The 11,035-nt window shown below is 50.2% G+C and overlaps 1 long non-coding RNA gene across 1 annotated transcript in view; it reads left to right on the top strand.

Annotated features, from left to right (window-relative positions):
- The first annotated feature begins 7,764 nt into the window (after positions 1-7,764).
- Positions 7,765-11,035, top strand: part of LOC141990360 (uncharacterized) — a 40,761-nt gene continuing 37,490 nt past the window's right edge. The window contains exon 1 of the long non-coding RNA XR_012640162.1: positions 7,765-7,816. This is a non-coding gene — a long non-coding RNA (uncharacterized LOC141990360). The remainder of the gene's footprint in view (positions 7,817-11,035) is intronic.

Raw genomic sequence — 11,035 nt, 5'->3', positions numbered from 1 at the left:
TGGCTCCAATTTTTCAAGAGTCTAATTATTGTGAGTGCATCCTTTTGCACGCTGCCTATGGAAGACACAGCAATAGTGATGTACAGATTGTCCTCATGTGCCTCCAATACATTGGTGGTGCCAATGGAGTTCCTCTCCATCTTGTAGTCCCTGGGGAGCAGTGGCCCCTTTGTGTCCAGGCTGAAAGTCCTTGGGGACTTCAACGTTCCTGCAGTCAATGACTCTTCTAAGTTAGCCCAAGAACCAGGTAGTTTCTGTCTCAACAGGTAAAGTTGGCACAGTCTGGGTCCTGTCCTGGGCATGGAAAATAGGGATAACATTGTTATCATGCTCAGAGTGTCATCTCCTTTGGTTTGAGGTCAGCCAGGCCCACCTTTGGTCCTGTTAGGCAGACCACCCATTTTATTGGTTCACCCTTTTATTCTGTCCAGAGCTATCAATACAATATCTCTTAAACATACACAAACTCTTCCTAAGCAATGAAATCCTGGTCCTGTTGACTTCAAAACTCCCATTGTTTTCACTGAGGCCAGGATTTCACCCAAGGTGGGTGACCCATGACAGGTGAACAACGAAGGAAGGAATCTAAGGATCCAGTGACAGACATTGTGGGCTGAACTTGCCTTCATAGTGTTTAGAATTTTGGAAGATTTATGCCGGATATTCTAGGGGCCAACAGGGCAAAGCAGCCTTAACGGGCCCCGTTTGTGTGGCTGGCCGCCTCACTTCTGGTCTGATTTCACTCTCAGTTACACCAGCGTAAGCCAGGAGTAGAGCCGCTGAATTCAGCAGGAAGCAAAGATGGATAAAAGCAGTTTGGATACACAGAAGAAGCCAAGGATTTAAAAAAAGAAAAGGAGTACTTGTGGCACCTTAGAGACTAACAAATTTATTTGAGCATAAGCTTTCTGAATGCATCCGATGAAGTGAGCTGTAGCTCACGAAAGCTTATACTCAAATAAATTTGTTAGTCTCTAAGGTGCCACAAGTCCTCCTTTTCTTTTTGCGAATACAGACTAACACGGCTGCTACTCTGAAACCAAGGATTTAAAATAACCCATAGACAAAATTTTAAAAAACCCATAATCTGCAAATGGTACAAAAAAAAAAGCCTCCCCGAACTAAATGGGCCGATAATCACATCCACACCTTCCCTTCCCATCACTTCCTCGATCCCTCCAACCTGATTTCATTATCTGCCACACCAATGTCACCGAGAGCAGAACTTGGCCCGAGTGGTAGTCTCTGTGCTGTGCACAACTTAGATACTCACGTGGCCCTCCTCATCACAGCGTCTGAGCACCTCACAGTCAATAATTCAAAGCAATGAACAGATCAAGCCCCAGATTTTGCTCTGTGCAAATACCATAAGAGCTGGACTCCGCTGGGGCCATGCAGAAGCCCAGGATGTAGCCCATGAGAGCTGGGAACAAAACATTCTCAACTAAGGGGTTCTGGCAATGGAACAGCCTTCCAGAGGAGATCGGATGAACCCAGCATTACAAAGCCTTCCTCCTTGAGAGAGCCTTTCCACCATAAGTGACCCACACAATTCAAGCACTGCCTTTATTCCCAGCCCCCAAACAACCTACTCCAAGCAGAGTTCTCACACTGTGAAGGAAGAAACGCCAGAGATGCCATTAAATCCACTTGGAACTTTGCTATTGATTTTACATGGAAGGGACTCAGACACCACGGGACGTAATCTCCATAGCACCTGTGTGAAGCAGGGAAGTATTATACCTGTATACAGATGGGGAACAGAGAGAGGCACAGGGCAGATTAAGTGGCTTGCCCAAGGACACAGACGAAGTCTGTGACTGAGATGGGAATTCAGCTAGGTCTTTGGGGCCTAAGTGCTCTATCCTCTAGGCCAGCCTTCTAATTCATGCTGGTGGTCCACTGCCTGACCTGGCTTCCTATTTGAGGTATAACTCAGGGTATTGGTTTAGATCCAAATAGTTTCCATTATGGATACTTAGCTTATGTCTACATTGCACACTAAGCCCAGGCTCTGACTTGGGCTCAAACCTAAGCCCTGCTTCAATCAAACTCAAATCAGTTTGACTTGGACCAGTAAGCAGTCAGGTCCTAGGTCCCTGCTGGAGGGGGAGGAAAGTGAGTCAGAGCCAAACTTCTACTGTGACTCGGGTCTAAGCTCCGTCATTTTGTAGTATGGACGCAGCTCTAGCCGCAGACCCAAATCAGAAGTTCTGCACAGTGCAGTTATGGATGCAAAAGCATGGCCGTAAGACCTGGGTCCAGCAATTGTAAACCCAGGTTTATAATGCAGTGTGGATGCTCAAGCGTGGGCTTGAAAACAGTGAGTCCACAAGTCCATGTCTCACAAAACGGAGTTGACCATGCTGTTGGGATTCTCTCTGGCACCTTTTCCATTAGGCTCATCCAAAACAACTTCATTCAGTTCTGGGAGAACACTTCATCCAGTGCTCTGGGATTCAAAACACTCAGGTCGACTCTGGATTTCGTCACTCCGGTTCCTTTATACTGCATACAGCACAGCTGCGCTGAGTTGATCAGACTCAAGCAGAGGGGGTGGGTATAAAACATGCCAACATCCAGTTACAGACCACACCTTCCTTTCTAGACATTTACACATTACATTGTATTGGCTATATATTATTCCACACATTTTTGACTTGGCTTGGTCACTTTGCAGGAGCCAATCCCTGGAGAGCATGCTGTGTCCATGTTCTGTTCACCGGGAACCTGATCTTTACATTCCAGGCTTATCTTGTCCGTAGTCACTAGCATCAAGATGTTGCTGCTTATCTTAGCTAGCCCAGGCATCCTGACTCCAGCGTACTGTCTGTCAAGCCGCTGTTTGCAACTTAGCCTTCCATTCACCTTCCTCCCCACTAAGAAATGAGGCAAGTTACTTACGTCAAGCCAGGCCTACAAATGCAATGCAGACACAACTTGGGGCCTGATTTTCAGACATGTTGGCCACCCACAACTCCAACTACAGTCATGGGAATTGCAGGTGCTCGACACCGCTGAAAAAATCCCAAATCAAATCCCTTAAAGACTGCCTCATCTCCTTGCACTATTACCTGGCTGCTGTGGCTCTCCAATGGACAGGTCAGTGGACCAACAGTCGTTAGGCTTGTCCATTGGAGAGCAGAGGGTTTTTACTGAAGGGACCTTGAGTCTAGAACTCCTCCCTCCCCTTCATGTCCAACAGAATCCAAATTTGCTGAACTTCAGGGCATGTGACAAAGACTCTCTCTTGAAGTTGCGTATAAGTCAGTGGGTAAGAAATATTTTAATTCCATTGGCATTGCTTCAGGTATTACAAATACTTAAGGGTTATTTTTAGAAAAATTAAGGAAAAAAACCACACGGTGGTAAATTTCAACCATTCTATCCCACACGCGAAGCTGAAACATTTCTCGTCAGTGTGCATTCAACATTAGCTTAGGGTGCTTGTTAAAATTTCTATTTTGTTTGGCCTTGCTGCTGGCAATTATGTATGCAAATTGCATCTCACTTTGGATTCTGTATTCAGCTTAGCCCACTCCAAATGCTAAAGAGTCAAAAAAACAAAAACAAACCCCCACAGAATGCAATCAGGAGATTAGCCAATATAGGCACAGTTTAAAGCTTTTTCCTCCAAGGAATTCGCTAGTAATTTTAGATTATGTGCTGCGCTGAGCCACACATTCCAAAAAGGAACGTTTAGAGAAATAAGTAAAGGCAAATTCATTGGGACAGTCCAGGCTTGGGAGAACACATCAGATGATAAACTTAGAGAGCCATTGTTGATACTAGACTAATGCTAAATATGACATGATCTGCTTATTAATGTCAAGTTTTATATAGAAACTGTTCTTCCTTAATGAATATGCTATTTTTTTGCCAGAGGGAAATGAATGATCTCATCCATATAATTCAGTTGTATATGGAATGAGGTATTAATATTAGAAATTGCTATGTTGAACATTGTATGATCTGTTTTTAATTTGAGTTCTTTATTACAGTTTGTTCTTGCTGCCTAATGAAGTGTGTCAGTGAAAGAATCAGACCATTTCTTCCAGCATGAGATGAGTTGAATATGTAGGAAATTTCTTGTAGAACTAACCATTTTACTATTTCTTTCTTTAATTAGACTAAAGTCTATGAAATTATTACTGCAGAGGACAGATCCTTAGCCACAGTAAATAGTCTCAGCTTCAACTGACCTAAGGACTCAGATCCAGCCAAAGATCTGCTCCCAGACCTGGTTACATACCTTGAATGTATGCTAACATTTCCAGTTGCACACAGAGTTAAAACATGTTATACAGGGACTGTTTCTGCAATCTGTATTAATGTGTGTAGTCCCAATGAGATTCCTCATTCTTTCATTCATAGATTCCCAGGCCAGAAAGGATCACTGTGATAATCTAGTCTGACCTCCTGAGGCCAGAGAACTTCCCCAAAATAATCGCTAGAGCAGATCTTTTAGAAAAACAGCCAATCTTGATTTAAAAACTGCCAGTGACGGAGAATCCAGCACGACGTTTGGTAAGCCACTCCAATTATTAACAACTCTCACTGTTAAAAGTTTATGCGTTATTTCCATTCTAAATTTGCCTAACTTCAACTTCCAGCCATTGGATCATGTTACATCTTGCAGGAGGCAAGACTACAGAATCCAGCCCTTAATGTAGCAGATACATACTAATTCAGTTGACTCTGGGGTCAAGCAAATGATCTGCTGGGTTTGGAAAATGAATCAGTCCATGCAGAATTTAATGTAACAGCCTGTGTGTTGAGGGTGAGCCCCAGAGACCCAGCCCTAACTCTTCGCTTATTAAAAAAAACAAAACAAAAAACCCAAACCAAACCAGCTTGACGTTTTCAGTGGTGGAATGAGGATTCCCCCCCAGCTTCTCTCGTTTTGTCAGTTTCCTCCTCTCCCTCTTTGGATACTGCTAATCCTTGGACTGTTTAATGCTGCCATGCAACAGCACAGCAGTCCCAAACTTTTGAAGGTTGCGCCCCCCGTTATCCCTGTCTGCACCCCCAAACCCCCCAGAGCCGGGTCACAGCTGGGGGATGGATCTGGGCCCAGGAGCAGGGCTGCAGCCAGGGGCCAAGGCTGGGGTGGGAGTGGAGATGTAGACGGGCGGCGGGGGGGGCCGGCAGCCGGGCCCACGGCCAGGTACGGCTCCACTCCTGGCCCCACCCCCAGCCTCAGACCTGGGCCAGGAACAGAGCCGTGGCCAGGGGCCGAGGCTGGGGATGGGGCCAGGCATGGGGCTGGGAGCAGGACCGGAACAGAGCTGGGGGCGGGGAGGGGCTGGGTGTGCTCCCTCCCCGCACCCCATGGGGGCTGGCCTGGGCCCCATCATGCTCCCCGGACGTTCCTCTGTGCCGCCCTAGGGGTTGCGCCCCACGGTTTGGGACAAGAGGGTTGCACTCTGAGGACATGTTGCTGCTGATGTACACTTACTGGACTCTCCACCTCAGCCTCTCCTCCCTCGCTTTTTCTTTTTGCAGGGGTGGGCAGGAGTAAATAGAGCAACCACAAGATTATCCATTATCAAAAACGATAGAGAAACAGTGCATGCCACAGAGACCACGGCCAGGCCTCATCGTGCTAGGCCTTGCCCACAACCTCGGTCCTTGCCCCTGATTTAACGATCTAATCCGATGAGGCAAACAAAGGGTGGGAAGGGCAAACACTGGCACTGAGCTGAAGTGACGTGCCCCCAAAGGGTGACACAATCGGTGTGCACCCAGCTCACCTGAGTCCTTTGCCAGCGTCCTCAGCAAGGTACAACACCGACGATTATAGGCTCGAGAACTCTCCGTGTCTCTGTCACAGGAGAGCAAGGCGGTCTCTCCGTCCATGTTGGTTTCAGATGGTTGGCCCAGCCACCAGCAGGCATAGTGAATCTCTAGCACTTGGTGCATCTCTGCCATTTTGTTTCCTAAGCTGGAGTAGCCACACGGGCTTTAGCATTTTACCAGGGCAAAGAGCTGTCCCAACTCTGGCGGGCACTCCATGACGGACAGTGTATTTCGCAAGCCCTGGGGCGTTTAATCCCCAGACAAGCCATCCAGAAAATATACAGTAAAGTACGTTTTGCAACAATGACCATTAACCACGACACTTGTTCTCTATTGATCCAACCACCCATGTGGCAGGAGGCCAGCTGGCCCCTGCGTGTTGTCAGCGGGTTAGCTAGGATGTCAGAGTGCAGCACGGTTTGAGTTTGTAAATTTAAGCCGAAGTTTGGACTCCGATCCTGCAAGCTGCTCTGCACAAGCAGGCTTCTGTACCCACCAGGAGCCCCACTGACATCAAGGGGGGCCCACCCACTCTGACTGGGGGGAGGGGTTAAACACAAATATACCGGAAGAGACTTACTAGCCTCTAGTCTGAAGGCTCCTGAACGCCCAATGATTTCTGCAGGCAGAACCACCACCAGATCAGGCCCTTGTGCTCCTCCAGACACAAAGACCAAGCAGTTGCTCACAGCTAGGAGTTAGATGAAGAGAACAATAAAATGGAGACAGCATGGGAGTGAAGTCCCTCGGACACCATGTGCATCGCCATAGAGCTCAGAGACATAATGGCCACGTGACTGCCCAGGAGCGCGCCAAGAAACACGTAGAGGCAGAACCTCAGACGTCCGTAGCTATGAGCAGCACTGTGAACATTTAACAGATGCCGCCCTCAAGTGAGGGCCCACAGCAGATCTGGGGGTGCAATGAGTGGGGATGCCAAGTGAACAAACTCTCTCCCACCATTGTCCCCCCGCCCCCGTTAATCCTTCTTAATGGAGACGGTTGTGGCCCTTCTTGTGTAGCTCTGGAACTGGATTGCCGCTTCCTGAGTGTCCCCTTGTGGGGAGAGTTCCCTCAGGAGCAGCCTCCCTCTCTTCTGCCCCTTCAGGACCCCTGAAGCGGGGTCAGGGGCTTGCCCCACTCTGCGCGGCTTCTGGAAGCAGCAGCATGTCCCCCCTCTGGCTCCTACACGTAGGGGCAGCCAAGGGGCTCTGCACACTGCCCCCGGCCCAACCACCGCCCGCACAGTTCCCATGGGCCTGGAACCATGGCCGATGGGAGCTGCAGGGGCGGTGCCTGTAGACGGGGCAGTGTGCAGAGCTGTCTGCCTGCGCCTCCCAGTAGGAGCTGGAGGGGGGGTCGTGCTGCTGCTTCCAGGAGCTGCTTGAGGTAAGCGCCGCCTGGAGCCTTCCCCCCAACCTCCTGCCCCAGCCCTGATCCCCCTCCTGCCCTCCAACCCCCTCGATCCCAGCCCGGAGCACCCTCCTGCACCCCAAACCCCTCATCCCCAGCCCCACCCCAGAGCCTGCAACCCAGCCGGAGCCCTCCCCCACTCCTCCACCCCAACCCCCCTGCCCCAGCCCGGAGCCCCCTCCCGCACCCTGAACTCCTCATTTCTGGCCCCACCCCAGAGCCCGCATCCCCCCATCCCCCACACCCCAACCCCAATTTCATGAGGATTCATGGCCAGCCATACAATTTCCATGTCTAGATCTGGCCCTCAAGCCAAAAAGCTTGCCTGCCCCTGCTCTAAAGTATAATACTTTGGAAATAGTGTAATTTCAGCACAAAATAGTAAGCTCATAAGACAATGCATTACTCATGTTGCCCTCTGAGCTGTTCAGATGCTCTTGAACAGGGTCCCTAAAATGAAGCCAGGGTTTAAATGCTGCCCACTTTGCTCGAAAGTGTGAGCCGTAGCTGCACTGTCATCCTGCCTTGAGGCAGGAGATGGCCAGCTGTAATCATTCTGTTGGATTCATGCAGCAAGAAATGCACCTCGCAAGAAGACACAAAGGTAAGCCGTTATGGCGGGGGGGAGGGGGCGTGTGTGTTGTTTCCCTTTTGAAAAGAGCAAAGCGTACATTTGCAGCCCAAGTGGCTTATTTTAGGTTAAAGAAAATAACAAAGAACTAATTTAAAAAGAGGGAGCAAGCAGAAGGTCTGTCTCAGTCAAGACGATTCCCTAACCTCCCGAGCAGGCAGACTTAAAAGTGCAGTGCCCAGCATAGAGAATCAGAGCAACACAGGCCAGAGCGCACACTGAATGTTTGCTAAAACATTTGTGCAAAATTATCTGCATCTTGAATTCAGACCCTGGGCTCCTGGCAAGAAGTTCAACTCAGAACAGAATGGGCAGGTATCACCTGCTGACTCCACGGGGGCCAGCATAAAATGTGTCGTCCGCTATGCAAAAGAGCCTGCTCTGATTAGAGATGGGCCCAAACTGGATTTTCAAAGCCCTCCTCGTTCCTGGGGGTTTGGGTCAGCTCATTACAGAGCTGAGGCCAGCTGTGCAGTGTGTGTTCAGATCTGCACTGAGATTCCACGCGCGCACGCGCACACACACACACACACACACCTGGCCAAACGGTGAGTGAATTTCATATCTGGGGGAGGAAGGGTTGGCTAGCCTTGATGGGCGTGGCCTCGTTGGTAGCCTCAGGAGAGAAGCTGAATAGGCATGGAGGCCGTGCCACCCTCTCGCACTCGAAGGGATGTGATCCCTCCAGATAAGGCAAGAGGCACGTTGACTGGGCAGTTTGAGGGACGCCTGCCTTTCTGGGCACAGAGGACTTTACTCCCAAAATGACTGATGAGCATAAGAGAAGGAGTCCAGAGGGTGCAACATAATCAAGTCAAGCAGTCAATGCATAAGCCCTGGCCCTGCAATGGACTTTGAACAGGCAGCCCGCTGTGCTCACATGGACCCCCACTGATGTCAGGGGGACTCCATGCAGTTGCACGATCCACCTGCACCAAGCTCATGGCAGGCTCGGGGTCCACAGTCCTTATCTCCACTCTTACACCCAGGCCATTGCAGTACAACTTCCTGGTGTAAGTGATGTCTTGCCTCTCTGCAAAATGATAACACTTTAATAGGGTTGCCAGGCATCTGGTTTTCGACCATAACACCTGGTCGAAAAGGGACCCTGGTGGCTCCAGTTGGCACCACCGACCAGGCCGTTAACAGTCTGGTCGGCGACGCAGTGCGGCTCCCGAAAGTGGCTGCGAGGTCCCTGTGGCCCCTAGGTGCATGGGTGGCCAGGGAGGCTCCATACACCATCCCCGTTCGAGTGCCAGCTCCACAGCTCCCACTGGCCGGGAACCGGGACCAATGGGAGCTGCGGGAGCGGCGCTTGTGGGTGCTAGGGTAGCACACGGAGCCTCCCTGGCCACCCATGTGCCTAGGGGCTGCAGAGACCTGGTGGCCACTTCCTGGGAGCCGCGGTAAGTGCCACCGGAACCCCTCACCCCTCCTGCACCTCAACCCCCTGCCCCAGCCGGAGTCCCCTCCTGCACCCCAAACCCCTCATCCCTGGCCCCACCCCAGAGCCTGCACCCCCAGCCGTAGCCCTCACCCACCTCCCACACCCCAACCCCCTGCCCCAGCCTGGAGTCCCCCCCCACACCCAACTCACACCCCAACCCCCTGCCCCAGTCCTGAGCCCCCTCCTGCACCCCAAACCCCATCATCCCCAGCCCCACCCAAGAGGCCATATCCCCAGCTGGAGCCCTCACCCCCCCGCCTGCACTCCAACCCCCTACCCCCTCCCAGAGTCCCCTCCTCCACCCAAACTCCCTCCCGGAGCCAGCACCCTGCACCCGCTCACAAATCCCAACCCCCTGCCCCAGCCTGGAGTCCCCTCCTGTACCCTAAACCCTTCATCCGCGACCCCACCCCAGAGCCCGCACCCCCAGCTGTCTTAGCTCTGTTGACTTCCACAGAGCTATGACAATTTGCACCAGCTGAGGATCTGCCCCATTGAGTGAAATCCTGACCCCCCACAGACATCAAATTCCCATTCACTTTGATAGGGCCAGGACTACTTGAATCTCAGGGAAAGAACTTCTGCTGTTTGGGTAAAATAAGACGTTGGCTTTACAAAATCTCCCCAAAGATGAGCCCCATTTGAAAAGTCCTGCCTAAGGAATGCAGTTGACTGTGTCACGGTGAGCTTCTAGAGCTGAAGAATTAAACTCAGGTAAAAGCTTCTCCGGTAACCACCCGGAGATATGCTAAAAATAAGCTGAGTTTTCCCTTGTGGCCACTGAAACACCTGGGCATTTTTTTAGCTACACTCAGTGACCGGCACCCTGAGTCCTTTGGCATATGGAATGCGAACAGAGAACTATTGAGAAGCGTTCGTCGGAGAAAGATGTCAGACAAGAAGTGCCTGCTGCATAATGCACAGCTTGCTGCACGCTCGCGCCTGCATTTCTCTGGCTGAGTTCCGGGGAGAAAATGGAAATTCTATTTTCCTGGCAGCCAGCTGAACACATGAAGTCTGTACTGTCACCGGGATTAGCGGCTGCGGCTGTTACAGACTTAGCAATTTACAGCATCTCAGAAACCAGCTTGGTAATGAGGAGGGTGACAATAGATGTCGCTCCATTGATCAAATATTTGTAAGTGGAAGATGAAGAGTCCTAACATAAACATAAGCCGAGTCCTAACATAAACCTCTACTTTGAAAGTGCAAATAATTGCAGGTATAATTCAGACTTCTCAGGGCAGTACTTAGAATCAGATCCAACTCCCACTGACATCAGTGCAAAGACTCCCGTTGGCTTCCTTGGGAACTGGATCAACCCCTTTAACCTTCCGATGTCCTAAATTGTGGCTGCAGTTATTTACATCAGCAAAGTGCAGTTGCAAAAAAAACCAGGTCAGGTTTTAAACATCTGCTCTGAATGCTGCATGAGCTTCTTTTTACCCGAGTAGATCTGGAGGGATTCTATATTGATGTGCTAGTGATGTAAGCAGAAGAAGCTGTAAGTTACATCCACTTAGACCCTCTCTAGATTCCCTAGCACTTACTTGGGTTTACTTAGTTTAGAATAAATGTATGGGCTCTAATCCTCTGCCATGTGAAATCAATGGCAAGACTCCTATTGTCTTCAATAGGATCAAGACCAGATCTTAAATGAAACATGACAGGAGCCTTTTAAGCAAGATAAGCTTTTAAGCAGCCTCCCGAGGATCCAGCTTCATGCATTGTGTGTGTCAGGTCAG

This window comes from Natator depressus, chromosome 7, assembly GCF_965152275.1.
Source record: "Natator depressus isolate rNatDep1 chromosome 7, rNatDep2.hap1, whole genome shotgun sequence".
NCBI lineage: Eukaryota > Metazoa > Chordata > Testudines > Cheloniidae > Natator > Natator depressus.
Note: the sequence above shows the minus strand (reverse complement) of the source record. Positions and strands in the feature narration are given on the sequence as shown.